The sequence below is a fragment of the Aotus nancymaae genome, unplaced genomic scaffold (genome assembly GCF_030222135.1).
Source record: "Aotus nancymaae isolate 86718 unplaced genomic scaffold, 86718_ANA_hifiasm-v0.15.2.pri h1tg000007l, whole genome shotgun sequence".
Lineage (NCBI taxonomy): Eukaryota > Metazoa > Chordata > Mammalia > Primates > Aotidae > Aotus > Aotus nancymaae.
The window spans coordinates 366,010-378,372 of record NW_026988418.1 but is presented as its reverse complement, the minus strand read 5'-3'; the positions used below and the strand labels follow the sequence as shown (position 1 = coordinate 378,372).

Below are 12,363 nucleotides of genomic sequence, written 5' to 3'. Positions count from 1 at the left end.
TGTGTCTCTCAATCCAATCAAGTTGATACTCAGTATTAATCATCACACCATGTTTGAGGATTCTCCTAGCTTTTGATTCTCTCTCTTTTTTTTTTTTTTGGCTGAGCACAGGGGACTTTATTGATGGTACATGACAAGGTGGGGCTCCCTAGGCCCCTCCCTCTTCAAGGGGTCTGCATGGAAACTGTGAGGAGGGGCAATTCAGTGTGGTGGGGGACTCAGTGTGACAGGGACTTCCCAGCAGTAAGGGCCTGTCTTCCTCTCGTGCTCTCGCTGGGGCTGGTGGTCCAGGGGTCTTACTCCTTGGAGGCCATGTGAGACATGAGGTCCACAACCCTGTTGCTGTAGCCAAATTCATTGTCGTACCAGGAAATGAGCTTGACGAAGTGGTCGTTGAGGGCAATGCCAGCCCCAGCATCGAAGGTGGAAGAATGGGTGTCGCTGTTGAAGTCAGAGGACACTACCTGGTACTCAGTGTAGCCCAGGATGCCTTGAGGGGGCCCTCCGATGCCTGCTACACCACCTTTTTGATGTCATCATATTTGGCAGGTTTTTCCAGATGGCAGGTCAGGTCCACCACTGACACATTGGCAGTGGGGACACGGAAGGCCATGCCAGTGAGCTTCCTGTTCAGCTCAGGGATGACCTTGCCCACGGCCTTGGCAATGCTAGTAGAGGCCGGGATGATGTTCTGGAGAGCCCCACAGCCATCATGCCTCAGTTTCCCGGAGGGGCCATCCACAGTCTTCTGGGTGGCAGTGATGGCGTGGACGGTGGTCACGAGTCCTTCCACAATACCAAAGTTGTCATGGATGACCTTGGCCAGGGGCGCTAAGCAGTTGGTGGTGTAGGAGGCATTGCTGATGATCTTGAGTGTTGTCATACTTCTCATGGTTCACGCCCATCACGAACATGGGGGCATCAGCAGAGGGGGCAGATATGATGACCCTTTTGGCTCCCCCCTGCAAGTGAGCCCCAGCCTTCTCCATGGTGGTGAAGACACCAGTGGACTCCACCACGTACTCAACGCCAGCATCGCCCCACTTGATTTTGGAGGGATCTCGCTCCTGGAAGATGGTGATGGGATTTCCATTGATGACAAGCTTCCCGTTCTCAGCCTTGACAATGCCATGGAATTTGCCATGGGTGGAATCATACTGGAACATGTAGACCATGTAGTTGAGGTCAATGAAGGGATCATTGATCGTGACAATATCCACTTTACCAGAGTTAAAAGCAGCCCTGGTGACCAGGCGCCCAATACGACCAAATCCGTTGACTCTGACCTTCACCTTCCCCATGGTGTCTCAGGGATGTGGCTGGCGATGGGAGACAAGATGCGGCTGTCTGTTGAACAGGAGGAGCAGAGAGCCAGCTTTTGATTCTTGGTGGGAACCAGACAGCCTCAGCAGAGAATCTGAGAACTCACGTTCCCAACCTTCTTTGAAGTTGGGGCCTAGGCTTGGAACCTTGGCTCTGCTTAGCAGATAAACCCATCTTAGACTTTGACTAGGGAGTCAAGAAGTAGGTACCTACAGAAGTCACTCCCGTGAGATGGCAGCAAAAGCAGCAGCGGCAACTTGTTTCTAGAGGCATCCATGGAGGAAGTGCTAGGAAACCTGAAATATGGAAATATGAAAATCAGGGCTGCTGGTAGTAGTGTGGGGTAGAGGCCAGTGGGACTCTCCTCCACACCCAGGGATGACAGAGTCACATCTGTGTTTTGCTGCAGTGAGGCACTTAAGAAGTTATCCCTAGGAACCCAGATGTGCACCCACCATGGGGTGGCCAGAGACTTGGTAATGTACTCTGTAGGAAGAGTAAAGCAAGTGGTTACTTCTTTGACTTTAAGAGAAGTATAGCAGGAAAGAGATGAGTTCTGGTCCCAGTTTACTGCAGGGTGAGGCAAAAAAAGTAGAAATCATGTAATTCTGCTGCAGAAAGCTTTTTCTGCCAGCTGCTGGTTCTCTGAGGTCCCTGAGGGCCTGGTCTAAAAGGGAAGGCAGGTTTTTCAGTGGCAGCTTTGGCCAAGTTCTCCGCTGGTCCCTGTAGCCAGGGTCAAGGCTCAGGGGATCCCCACTTCCTGCTCTTGCTCCTTTGAAGCTCTTCCAATGCAGTGTTCCTACTGGACATGGAAGAGCTCTCTCTCTCTCTCTCTCTCTCTCTCTCTCTCTCTCTCTCTCTCTCTCTCTCTCCCCCTCCCTCCCTCCCTCCCTCCCTCCCTCTCCCTCCCTCCCTCCCTCCCCCCCCTCCCTCCCTCCCTCTCTCTCTCTCTCTCTCTCTCTCTCGTGTGTGTTGGTATATGTCTGTGTGTGTCTGTGTCTAGGACTTTAGCCCAGTGTGGGTGTCTGCCCAATATGCAAGGACAGATTAGGACTTCCCATTGCTTTTAGAGGTAAAACCCAAACTCTGTATGACCCAAAACCCGCTATGGGCTTGGTTATTACCCACTTCTCCAGCCTGAAGTCTGGCTACAGTTTGCTTTCTCTCCTCAAGTCATGCTGGCCTTTTTCACAGGTCTTTAGAAAGAGGTAGCGTTTGTCCTGCAGATGCTTTACATATATTTTCCTGTGGTCTGGAACACTTTTCTTGCCCTTTCATTGGCTAACTCTTGCCTTTCTCCATTCTTAAGACCTCTGCACAAAATCCAGTTTGTCTTTCTGAACCTAGTTCTTTGATTGTGTGATTTTCTGTGTACTGAACAGATCTATTACCTTCTTTTGTGTAGGTGCTGTACTTCTATGAACACAGCCTCTGAACACTAAATTATTTTTGGTAGTAGTTTCATGGGATTGACTCAGGTATCCTTACAGATGTCTGATGTCCCTGGAACTGTCCTCGCTTTCCTTTTTTGAGATGGAGTCTTGCTCTGTCATCAGGCTGGAGTGCAGTGTCACAGTCTTGGCTCACTGCAACCTCTGCCTCCCAAGTTCAAGCAATTCTCCTGCCTCAGCCTCCCAAGTAGCTGGGACTACAGGCACGTGCCACCATGCCCAGCTAATTTTTGTATTTTAGTAGAGATGGGGTTTCACCATGTTGGCCAGGATGGTCTTGATCTCTTGACCTTGTGATCCACCTGTCTCAGCCTCCTAAAGAGCTGGGATTACAGGCATGAACCACTGCACCTGGCCAGAACTGTCCTCTCTTTCAAGGGCTATGAATTCAAGTTTACTCATGTGCAGTTCGTCTCTGAAAACAGCTGGATCTGGCTTCAAGGCTGGTCCCCATCCTGCTTGCTCTTCTTCCAGGCTCTTTGGCTTGTCAAATGCAAAGCTGCTGTTTTGTGCTTCTTGCAGCTTACTCTGGCTCTCCTTGTGAATATAATTGAAATTTCACAGTCATCAGTTTTTAAAATGATTTTCTGCACTTTGGAAGTCAGTGCAAGCCACAAAATGTCTTCAGAATATTCTTCTCAAAGCTTCTTGCAGAAGTGAATCTGTTTTCTTTCTGCCTTTCCACAAGCATTTGCTAAGCCCCTACTGTGTGGCAGGCTCTGAGCTCAGTGCCTGGAGGCGGAGGGGAATGGGAGGCAAAGGAGGATGGGGCAGGGCCCCACCCTTGCTGCAGTCTATTGAGGAACTCAGACAAGCATGCCGGCATCCAGTAGCAGAGGCCGCTGTGATAAATACCAGGCAGAGCGTCTAAGTGCAGTGGGAACACAGATCGGGAGACGGTGGGGGAGAAGTGTGGGATGCTCTGCTGGCTTGATCTTGCCCTATCTGGAAATCACTGCTCTGAGTTTCTAGGTTACAGATGTGGAGGTGTTTCCAAGGGACTGGAAAGGTTTTAGAGTTATTCTGCCTGGAGACAGGGAGATGGCTGACGACCTTTGTGTGATTTTAGTCCAGCCGCTGCCTTCTGATCTAGACCTTGTCCATGCTTTTGTCTCCTTGTGAGCGTGTCTATGCTGGTGCTGGGTCCCCTGGAGTAGCTGTCCCTCCCTGTCACCTATACAGATCCCTCCTTAGTCCCGCCATCTCTGGGAAGCCTTTCTTGACGGCTCAAGCTGTAGGGAGAATGCCTTTCCTGATGCTCTGGGTGCCCTAGTGGGGGCACTGGTCCTTTAGCTCCAGAATCCTTTTGCTCGGCTCTGGGCTGAAACCCCCTGTTCAGCCAGGCATCATTCTTTTCCACATCAGCGACACTGACTGAGAGTCATTAGAGTGTGGCAGTTAAAAGCAAATGCAGTCAGTAACGCCTCAGTGGAGAGACCTGGAAATGCCAGCTTAACCACGCGGTCACGGTGACAAGTCACGCTGGTGTCATGTGGCCCCTGGTATGATGTGAGGAGAAGGGCTCCTCACCTCTGTGGTAGGCTTCCCTAAATCTGTAACCTCAGACTATTCATGAGGACATATCCATCAAACCTAGAGGGAGGAATATCCTGTAAAATACCTGATGCTGCTCTTTAAAAGTGTCAGGGGGCCGGACGCGGTGGCTCACGCCTGTAATCCCAGCACTTCGGGAGGCCGAGGCGGGTGGATCACGAGGTCAAGATATTGAGACCATCCTGGTCAACATGGTGAAACCCCGTCTCTACTAATACAAAAAATTAGCTGGGCATGGTGGTGCGTGCCTGTAATCCCATCTACTCAGGAGGCTGAGGCAGGAGAATTGCCTGAACCCAGGAGGCAGAGGTTGCGGTGAGCCGAGATCGCGCCATTGCACTCTAGCCTGGGTAACGAGAGCGAAACTCCGTCTCAAAAAAAAAAAAAAAGTGTTAGGGTGGCTGGGCGTGGTGACTCACGCCTGTAATTCCAGCACTTCAGGAGACCCAAGTGGGCGGATCACCTAAGGTCAGAAGTTTGAGATCAACCCGACCAACATGGTGAGACCTTGTCTCTACTAAAAAAAAACAAAACAAAAACAAAAAACAAAATTAGCCAGGCATGGTGGCGCATGCCTGTAACCCCAGCTATTCTGGAGGCTGAGGCAGGAGAATCACCTGAACCCAGGAGGCGGAGGTTGCAGTGAGCCGAGATCGCAGAGACAAGAGCGAAACTCTGTTAAAAAAAAAAAAAAAAGTGTCAAGGTCATGAAAGACAATGAAAGACTGAGAAATGGTCACAGATCAGAGGAGGCAAAGAGACATGATGACTAAATGCAATGCGGGATGCTGGATTAGGTCCTGAAACAGAAAAAGGATGTGAGTGGAAACACTGGGAAAATCATAACAATATCTGTAATTTGGTTGATAACAGTGTAGCATGTTAATTTTTAAATTTTGCCGGGCACGGTGGCTCACACCTGTAATCCCAGCACTTTGGGAGGCCGAGGCAGGTGGATCACGAGGTCAGGAGTTCAAGACCAGCCTGGCCAATATGGTGAAACCTTGTCTCTATTAAAAACACATAAAAAAATTAGCCGGGGATGGTGGCAAGCACCTGTAATCCCAGCTATTTGGGAGGCACTCACTTGAACCTGGGAGGCTGAGGTCATAGTGAGCAGAGATCGCGCCACTACACTCTGGCCTGGGTGACAGAGTGAGACTGTTTCAAAAAAAATTTTTTTTTAAAAAATTTTGATGAAATACCAGGGCTAGATGAGAGCTGAATATTAGAGGAAGAGGGTGAAAAGCATATGAGAACTCTCTGCCCCACCTTTGCAACTTTTCCATAAACTTAAAATTATTTCAAAATAAAAAGCTAAAAAAGGGCTAGTGTTCTGAACTAATACACGTGGGATCAAATCCAGCCCCTCCACTTTCTGGCTGTTAGACTTTAGACACGAAATGCAACTCTGTGAGCCTCAGTTTCCTCATGAGGAAACAAAGGCCTATTTTTCCTCATTTGGAAACAGTGCGTCTCTCAGTAGGGTTGTTGTAAGGATTAACTGAGCTAATTATGAGATACGCACCTAGAAGTGCCTGGCACAGGAGAAGCAATCAATAAGGTTTCACTATTATTATTGTTATTGATGAAGGAGCAAGTCCAACTTCTACCAGGTGGGAGGGATGGGGAATACGCTGGGTGACAGAATTCAATAAGGTATGAATAATTCAACGTGATTCAATTAAATAAACATCTATAAACTTTGTCTGTGTGCCAGGCCTTGCACGGAGGAGAGAGAAGTCAGACCTGGTCCTTGCCCTGGCGGGTCTCAGCCATGAGTTTGGGGAGGCAGACCTGGATGCAGACGATGACACTGTCGGGCACGTGGAGTTGATCAGAGGCAGGTTGAAGGGGCTGTGAGGTCAGAGGCAGGAGCTCTTTTGGAGTCTGAGACTGGGTGAGGAATCCGAGAAGGGTTCATGGATGTGGCAGCTCTTGAACTGGGTTTTGATATATGAATAGGAATTTTCTAGTGACACGCATGTGGGCGTAGAGTCCTAGTAAGTACATTATGGGTAACTTGAGGCATGTGCTTGATACCTGACCCAAGTTATTTCAAATCCTCTTGACTGTGCTGCTAAGTGGGTACTTTTATTACCCATTTATAGTTGGGGCAACAGAAGCCCAGGGAGAGAATGGGGTTTCTCCAGGTTATAGACCACTAGATTCCAACTCTGTCTGACTCCCAAGCCACCTGCCATGAGGAAGGAGCAGTGTGGCACCACTAGGAGAACAAGTGCTGGGGTGTGGTATGATGTCATCTTCTGGGTACGGAGGAGGAGGAGGAGGGAGACAGGCTGGTGAGACAGGTCTGGGCAGTGCCTAGGGGACTCTTGCTGCTCCCAAGAGTTTGACTTTCTGATAGGTCTGGGGAGCCACATAAGGGTTTCCCTGGGGTCACAGATCTGTGTTTTAGGCAGCACACCTTGGCATCAGTGTGGTGTGCTAGGAGGCAGAGTGGAGGCAGGACACCAGGGAAGAAGGGGAGTGAGCTGATGGAGAGGAACAGGCGATGAGAAGGCAGCATCCCGAGAGACTCACCCTAGTGAAATGAAGGAACATGAGAAAAATGTGGCTTTACAAAAACAACTGTGAAAAAACACAGGGGCCTTAGTAGACTGTGAGCTTTGTGTGATCCAGCCGAGTGAGAGGCAGAGGGAACTCTCATAAACAGAGGAGGGGGAGGTGCTGGTACCTTCTTTCTTGTCACTGGCCACTTCTAGCTCTTGAGCTCAGTGCGCCTCTCTGTGCTCCACTGCTCTCCTCCAAAGGGTCCAGAGACACAATGGGGGCTGTTTCACTTGGGGGTCGCCTTCCAAATCATAGCCAGAAGGGGAAGTTAAAGAACCTGAGTGTTCAAACCAGAAGAGAAACAAGTTAGCAGAAACAGAGCAAGGGGTCTGCCCCAGAGGACCAGCGAAGGGTGCGACAGTGAGTCTGATTTGGGATTTCTCTGAACTCACCTCTGTTCCTTCTGCTCCATGCTGCTTTCTCTGAAGCTGGAAGTCCTTTGCTTCTGTGGTCTACGGGGCAGGTGGAAGAGGCCCCGTCCCACAGTTTCTGAGCTCCAGGTGCCCAGTGGGACTTGGTCTCCACACCACTCCACCTCTAGTTTCCCACAGTCCTCAGGGAAGGGACTCATCGGTGCAACTGGAAATGGGACTGGAGAGAGGACCCAGTAGGTGTGGCATAGCTCCCCTATCTGAACCCCCGCCCCCTGGGCTGTTACTGAGTTCATAAAGTCTAATTCACCAACCTGAAGTGGTTTTGGAGGAGGAGGTCTGGAAGCAGAGGGTACGTCATTCCCCGAAGATCTGTCCTGCCTAGAGAAGTTGAGACTTCTCTCATTCTACATCAACATTAGATCGCAGTTGCTCATTATTTGCTCATTTTCGAGGACTGGAGACATTTCCGACGTTCAGACACTGGGACTCTGTGTCCCGAGAGTCAGGGCTTATGTTTGGGGAGCCACCGTAAGCCACTGGCTCCGTGGCTCCTGTGCTCCTGGCCTCTCCAGGGTGTGGGGTTGTGATGCTAATTAACTATAAAGAGTGGGCTTGAAATTGGAATTTTTCTAGGCCTCCAGGTCCCTGGTCACAGCATCTGATGCTCATTAAACCACAGGTAGATGAATTGGCTCTGTGGATGCTGACTGTGCAACCTTAGGGAGGTGGCGGCAGCAGCTGGGATTCCAGCTCCGTGAGGTGCTGACAACACATTGGACAGACTCGCTGGCACAGGCATGGCATGGTCTCTTGGTCTCATGCAATGGGCCCAGATCATGATCTCTCTCTGTTTCTCCTCCCCGCCCCCTACCCCCAGCCCCCAACACACACACATACAGTCCTGGGAACTGGGCATGAGGGATCCTGGCTCTCATTGCTCTCTAGCTAACTAGCTGTGTGACCTTGGGTAGCCTAAACTCTTGGGGCTTCAGTTTCTACAAGCTGAGGAGTTGGGTGGGAGGATTCCAGAGCCTTCTCAGGCTAGGGCTTCCCATGAGATGGAGATGCCAAACATCAGACCAGTCATGTGGAGGAGGTTCCAAAACCCGAACCATCCAGACTGTACCAGCTGGAGAACACAGCCACCCTATCATTAGTTTTTGGTTCTAAGAGCCACAAGCTCTATCTGCTTTTGGGGAGGGCTCCCCTTCCCCCTGAAGTCTCTCCTAGTTGGACAAGATTGCTCTGTTAGGTTGCTGGGGGCAGCAGGCTCTCCAATCTATGCATTTTCTTTAACTCTGTTCTTCCTGGAGAAGCCTTCTGTGCACTGCCATTTGCAGGTGGTAATTGGCCACTGCTACTGTGGCTCCCTTCTCAGTGCGGAGATCACTTCCAGGGCACTCTGCCTGGCACAACTGGCCCTGCTTCTGCTTCACCCCTGCTCCATGTCCCTTAGACCCTGCCGCAGGGCACCAGGGCTGCGGTGGAGAGAAGGCCCACCTCTCCTCTTCCTCCCGTGTCAAATCTCGCTGCATGGGCACCAAAGCAGCCCAACCTGGGCCCAAAGTTTCACACAGTCCTTCATGAAAACAGATCCTTCATCTTCTGGGTCGTCCCCCCTCTCCACTGAATTCAACCTCAGCCAAGCAGATGGGGCTAGGGCAACAGATGCCGTCTCACCCCATGCCTCTGCTGTCTTCTCAAACTTCCTTCCAATTCAGAAAAACATTAGACGCTCCGAGGCAGATCAGCCAGCGGTGGGGAGGGAAGAGGTGATCACCGGAGCTGCTGCACTCACTGGAAGCATCCGGTGTCCTGCCCTAGCTCAGCCCTGCCCGGGCACTGCTAGTCTCTCTATTCAATTTCTGTCCCAGTGTTTACGTCAATCAGAATTAACCGATGTTTATCGAGTGCTTATTGTGTAGCCAGCATGAGGGAAATTACTCTTTTCTTTAAAAAACAAAAATTTTTTTCTTCTCTCTGATTTTTTTCTCCGAGATTTCTCAGCCTTTCGGAAAGGCTGCCTTGAATTATTCAACCTGCAGTACGGATCTCTGGAGAACATAGCCTCGTGGCTACTTTAATCACTAGAAAGGTTCAGAGTCAGTTATAATCAGCCGGAGTCAACGTAGAAATGCTCATCTCTGGCTTGAAAATAAGATCAAAAGGAAGACCAAGGAGCAGATAAAATCTGAGGGGAGAAATGAATGTTAGTTTCCAGAGGCTCTTAGGTCCTTCTCCTATTTCCAAAGGGGGTCACAGACCTGAAGCCCCAGCCCCTGGGAAGTCTGCTTTCCTTGAGGCGTATTCCTGCAGATTCCTCTGACCTTTTCTTATGTCATTGGGAAGCCAGCACAGCGTTGCCGATTCAGGAACAAGTTGAGCGAGATGGGACCTCTCTCTGACGGGGGTTTGGTGGACAGCTGTTATCTTCTAAGCAAGCGTCAGTAGAGGGAGGTGGAGATGAAGATGGGGACGAGCAACGGAGGGCTCTTTCTACCTTGAGTTAACCTGGGATTGATGTGTTCAGGCAAGGGCTTGGGGAATAGAGGGGTGGAGGGCTGGCTGGAGGGAATCTGGAGGCATTTCCAGGGTGGGAAAGCATCCCAAGGGAGGGGAGCGTGGGGTCTGCCACCTTGCTCTTAGGGGAGGGGCAATTCTGGGTGCTCACCTGAGTTCCTGTCTGAGTCCTGGGAAAGTGATGGGGGAGATGCCTGAAAAGAGAAACAAGGAAGTGTGTGTTAGTCCATTTTCACACCGCTATAAAGATGTACCCGAGACTGGATAATTTATAAAGAAAAGAGGTTTAACTGACTCACAGTTCCATATGGCTACAGTGGCCTCAGGAAACTTACAATCACTGTGGAAGGGGAAGAGGCATGTCTTACATGGTGGCAGGCAAGAGAGCTAGCAAGGGCAGGGAAAACTGGCTTATACAACTATCAGATTTTGTGAAAAATCCCTCACTATCATGAGAACAGCGTGGGGGAAACAGCCCCTATGACCCAATCACCTCCCACTGGGTCCCTCCCTCAACACGTGGGGATTATGGGAATTACAATTCAAGATGAGATTTGGGTGGGCACATGGCCAAAGCATATTGAGGCATTTTGGTAAAATCTCTTAGGCGCAGGACAGTCCACTTATGTAATCTGTGTCTGACAGTGTGGGTGCCGTGGTCCCCAGCTTATCTTGAGGGCTTCAGAGAATGCAGAGCAGCGCTGGTGGGTTGAGGGCCCAGGTTGTTTGTCCCACTGATGGCTTGATGGTGACAGGCCCTCACCTGCAGCAGCTGGGGGGGCGCTGAAGCAGCTCAGGTGGGACTCAAGGAGACCTCTCCCCTTTCCCCCCATTGCCCACCATACTTCTCCCTAAGATGGGTCAGCATTGAGGGCAAGAAACTGTGCCCCCTCTGCTGCCTCCAAAGGAGGAAGGATGCTTGTCGCTTCAGTGAAGGAGCCCCTGGAGGCCACAGCCCTCTTCTCTCTCGAAGGAGATAGGATGGAGTGCTGTTTCCAGTGGACGGTCCGGTTCTCTGCCTCTGTTTCTCTTCCCTCCACTCTCCCAACTAGCAGCTCTTATGGGGGTGGAGTGGGGGCACTCTTCCTTACCCCCATCTCACTGCTGCTTTCCCTCTGGTCCTTGAGGGCAGGATGAGGGTGGGGCCTGTGCTGGAGCCAGGTCTTGTCTCATAGTAGTGAGGTCTGAGGTCAGGTTGGGAAGCAGTGACTTAGCCTAATTTAGGGAAAGGGGTCCTGGGTGGGTCCGGCCCAATGCACTTGCTTTAGGGGTTGGGACTGGAGCCCTAGGAAGGTGCTGGCCCTGGGTCTTCCTTGGTACATCTCTTTTCCCTAAGGACCTTTCAGAGGGAAGTAACCGGGCCAAGGCAGGATTTGGGAATTCTGGACTGGCTTAGGTGTCATCCTAACAATTCAATCTCAGGAGCACTCCAGTCATAAAACCCCAACCCAGTGGTGGTAGAGGGTGCTGGCAGCCTTGGGAACCTGGGGCAGCAGCATTCTCAGCCCCCATATCTCTTCCCTCTGTAGTGGATATTGGTCATGGTCACAGGAGCGTGGGCAGCAGAGGTGCGATGGCAGTGCTCACTGATGGGATCAGGTCAGGAAAGGTGGCAAATGGCAGCTGTAAGGTGGCAGCCGAGAGGGTGTGTTTGTAGGCACATGTGAGTCGCCCATGGGGTGCCCAGGCTGTCTGGGGTCAGTCTTACTCAGCTCTGTCTCTGACCAGCTGTGTAACCCTATCCTCTCTGATAGATATCTCTATTTGATAGATATATTTCTATCAAAATCACCCCACCCCCGTATATACTGCCATTCATAGTCTCTTCATCTGTAAAGTGGACAGAGGATTGGATTCAGGATTAACAAGCGAATGCATGTGAAAGCACTTGGCAATGTGCCTGGGATGTAGAAAACCCTCAGTGAACAAGGGTTGAAGCCTCTTCAAGCTCAGTTGTTTCTCTGTGTCCTCTTAGAGACTGACAGCCCCACAGCAGCAGATGAAAGTTAGGGCCAGAGGGATGCTGCTCGTTGCTGTGATTGTAAACTCCTTTGTACCCCAAAGGCTTGGGGTTTGGCTAGGAAATATTGGGTAGTTAGAAAAACGTTTTTTCTTTTGCAGAGCAGTGAAGCCACAGCAAATGGATGGGCCTTGCCCTCAGCATTTCTCCATTTCAGTAGAATCAGCAAAAAGCCAATTACATCTTATTGTAAACATGTACTGCACAAATGAAAAAATGAACACTACAGAAGGTTATAGATTCCTCCACCTTGGGAGGTTGTTGACAGTTTGATGCATTCCCTTGAGACCTACCCTTACATGTATGCAAACGTATGTCATATGCAATCACCATGCTTCTGTTCCTCCCTCTTTTCCCCTCCCTCCTTCCCCTCCCTCCTTCCCTTCCCTCCTTCCTCCTTTCTCTTCCTCTCTCTTTCCTTCTTTCTCCCGCTTTCTCTCTCTCCCCTTTCTCTTCTTTCAGAGAGGGATCATACTACAAACATATTATTGACATTGCTTAGTAATGTGCTCCCCCCCACCATTATTGTGTCAGGCACATCTTAATA

At 50.5% G+C, this 12,363-nt stretch overlaps 1 pseudogene; it reads right to left on the bottom strand.

Annotated features, from left to right (window-relative positions):
• Positions 1 to 296: 296 nt before the first annotated feature.
• Positions 297 to 1,301, bottom strand: LOC105708126 (glyceraldehyde-3-phosphate dehydrogenase-like; annotated as a pseudogene).
• Between the last annotated feature and the right edge of the window lie 11,062 nt (positions 1,302 to 12,363).